The following is a 3,843-nucleotide window of genomic DNA, read 5'->3' as shown; positions in this document are numbered from 1 at the left end:
TATTGATCCAGTTCAGTTACTTTTTGCTTTCATGACTCCAAAGGGATATGATTTTTTTTGTCACTGGGAGTGTGGGGGGGAAAGAAGACTATTGTTATGAAGTGAGGTGGATGGGAAAATCAGGACAATATTCAGTTATACAGGTTGCTTGGCAGAGTGTCACCAGGCTTATCTGCGGTGGATATGCCCAGTATTCATGGGCATAACCATACTGAGTGAGGAAGCTGACTGTGGGAAGGACTCTCTTACACTACTTTAGTGCCACTGTGACTTCCTACTTAAAGGACCCAATCCTGCAAGCTCCTGAGTGCACTCATCTCCCCTTGAGTTCAGTGGGAGTGCCAGGTTCTCAGCAGGCCCTGGATAGGCAGGGTGAGAAGGGGGAATAGTATGAATCTGTACTGTCCCCAGGGAGCTAGAAATGTAGTAGTGCAGTGATTCAGTATGTACTGAGAGAGACCCTCTACCAGCTGTGATGTGGGTTGTGTAAAATTCCAAGTTGAGTAGATGCCATCAGAATCTAGATTTTATACTGTAAGACTCCTGCTGAACTCATGTCCAATTCAATATAGGATAGTTTCTAGAATTAAGCCCAAATTTTATCCACCTGCTGATTTTTTGGTTTTGAAATTTAAGGCAGAGGAAAGCCTCAAGCTCTGTACCAGTTTCAAAGCTGCAGGGCAAGGTAAATAGCACACTACATGTCGCAATATATAGTTTAAGTCACAAATGTGAAAGATAAGTTCCCTTCATTAGACTAGGGGGCACCCCCTGCAGTCACACAGAAGATGAATGTTTCTGCTAAAGGGATCAGTAGTTAGTAGCAGAAATAGTTAATGCTTTTTCTATTTAAAATTGCCATCCTGAGGCTTCAGATCAATACCTCATTGAGATTAACTGAAGTCAGTTTCAACCTCTCTTATCTATCTGGAGGAACAGCCTGACTACTGCACTGGGTCACTGTGGGAAGCTTTGCTGCTCAACCAAAAGAGCTAGAAACATATTTTTATGATGGTTCCTCCATAATTTTAACTAATATCCTCAGCAAAGCACTAGTATAGGCTCAATCTTACCCCTAGAAGGTTTTCTCCAATAGAAAAAGATTACTGGATTTGCTTTAAGGTTGTTAAAACATGATGGGGAATGAACTAGAAATTCTAAAAATCATTTTCAACATTTCAGCTTTGCTGTCCCTAATAAATGATTTATAGTCAACCCTGAGCACCTTTAACAGTTTGCACTTTACTGTCATGGGACCAGCAGAGGGAGCACTGACTCACTATATCCTCACAGATGGCCTGAAATAATCCAGAATGCTGATGTACAACCAAGGAAGGAAAATAAACAGTCTGGTTTATACTCAAACAATAACAGGAAGGAATCAGCTGCTTGCCATGTGGAGGAGGATACAATGTGCAGGGAGAAGAATGTTACTTTCAAGACCCTACTGTTTTTTTCTAGCTATGATGGATGGAAAAAATTACAGTGTAAAATCATAGTTGTCAACAAGGCTCTGTCTACACTTGAAGTGAAAAGGTGTTGGGACAGATCTTTGCTTGTAAAACCCATACAATGCTTTGGGTCCTCACATATGAGCTGTAGTAGGCATTTTACAAGATCTGTTTGTATTGATTTGACTGCCTGGGTTGAGCTAGTTCATGTCTGGCTGACCCTGTGCAGTCAGTGTTTAATTTATCACTAGGGTGAATGGAGAGCAACAGGTGTAACAGCTGCATGCATTACAACTGGTTTTGCCTAAGACCATCTCACAAAACAGCCACACTTTTCACTGCACATGCTCTGCTGCAGGGTCTTGAGAATCCTGTTTCCCCTGCTTCAAGCATCCCTGTGGGTAGTTTTAGTGGAACTCCCTAGTTTTGGGTATATGATGCCCAGTCCTTGCTGCGGGTAGCTATAATGCACATTTGACCTTAATGACACCATTGCCATAAGAGTGCAGGATCTTGTGATAGCTTCCTACATTTTTTGCTTCCTATAATGCCTGCTTAAATAAAAAAAAACATTGTTTGTGCTAGGATCTGGCCTGAGATCCATTTGCAGAGCCTTGGTTGGGATCATAGAATCATAGAAGATTAGGATTGGAAGAGACCTCAGGAGGTCGTCTAGTCCAACCCCCTGCACTTGTCCTTGTTGAACCTTATCAGATTTCTTTTGGCCCAATCCTCCAATTTGTCTAGGTCACTCTGGACCCAATCCCTACCCTCCAGCGTATCTACCTTTCCCCCCATCTTAGTGTCATCTGCAAACTTGCTGAGGGTGCAATCCATCCCATCATCCAGATCATTAATAAAGATGTTGAACAAAACTGGCCCCAGGATGGACTCCTGGGGCACTCCTCTTGATACTGGCTGTCAACTAGACATTGAGACATTGATCGCTACCTGTTGAGCCCGACAATCCGTCCAGCTTTCTATTCACCTTATAATCCATTTATCCAATACATACTTTTTTAACTTGCTGGCAAGAATACTGTGGGAGACCATATCAAAAGCTTTGCTAAAGTCAAGATATATCACATCCACTGCTTTCCATATCCACAGTACCTTCTAGGATGAGATAACTGGCTATTCGGTTGGTCAGGCATGATTTGCCCTTGGTGAATCCATATTGACTGTTCCTGATCACCTTCCTCTTCTCCAAGTGCTTCAAAATAGTTTCCTTGAGGACCTGCTCCATGATTTTTCCAGGGACTGAGGTGAGGCTGAACGGTCTGTAGTTTCCCGGGTTTTCCTTCTTCTCTTTTTTAAAGATGGACACTATATTTGCCTTTTTCCAATCATCTGGGATCTCCCTCGATTGCCACAAGTTTTCAAAGATAATAGCCAATGGCTCTGCATTGGTGGATGTGCAGGTGAATGAACCGGTGATGGTATGAAAATGTATAACCATCACCGGTTCATTCACCTGCACGTCCACCAATGTAATATATGCCATCATATGCCAGCAATGCCCCTCTGCTATGTACATCGGCCAAACTGGACAGTCTTTAAGGAAAAGGATAAATGGACACAAATCAGATATTAGGAATGGCAATATACAAAAACCTGTAGGCAAACACTTCAACCTCCCTGGCCACACAATAGCAGATCTTAAGGTGGCCATCCTGCAGCAAAAAAACTTCAGGACCAGACTTCAAAGAGAAACTGCTGAGCTCCAGTTAATCTGCAAATTTGACACCATCAGCTCAGGATTAAACAAAGACTGTGAATGGCTTGCCAATTACAGAACCAGTTTCTCCTCCCTTGGTTTTCACACCTCAACTGCTAGAACAGGGCCTCATCCTCCCTGATTGAACTAACCTCGTTATCTCTAGCTTGCTTCTTGCTTGCATATATAAACCTGCCCCTGGAAATTTCCACCACTTGCATCCGAAGAAGTGGGAATTCACCAACGAAAGCTCATGCTGCAAAACGTCTGTTAGTCTATAAGGTGCCACAGGATTCTTTGTTGCTTTTACAGATCCAGACTAACACGGCTACCCCTCTGATACTTAAGCAAGGCTGTTATGGTGCCCATCCCCATAGCATCAGGAGCCGCTCCTAGTGTAATCATAAACAAAGATCTGGGGGGAGGGCGGAACTGGGTATCCTGGCTAAAAGGGTCTTGAGCTGCCAGAAGTGAGGCGAGAAGGCGACCAGCCCTGCAGCATTAGTGTTTCATACAGGTTTATAGTAGAGTGACCAGACAGCAAGTGTAAAAAATCAGGAGGGGGGGTAACAGGTGCCTATATAGGAAAAAGCCCCCAAAATCAGGACTGTCCCTATAAATTCGGGACATCTGGTCACCCTAGTTTATATGTTCATTCAGCCCTTTCTTACACAG

The sequence above is a fragment of the Mauremys reevesii genome, linkage group 19, assembly GCF_016161935.1.
Source record: "Mauremys reevesii isolate NIE-2019 linkage group 19, ASM1616193v1, whole genome shotgun sequence".
In the NCBI taxonomy this organism is placed as follows: Eukaryota; Metazoa; Chordata; order Testudines; family Geoemydidae; genus Mauremys; species Mauremys reevesii.
Note: the sequence above shows the minus strand (reverse complement) of the source record.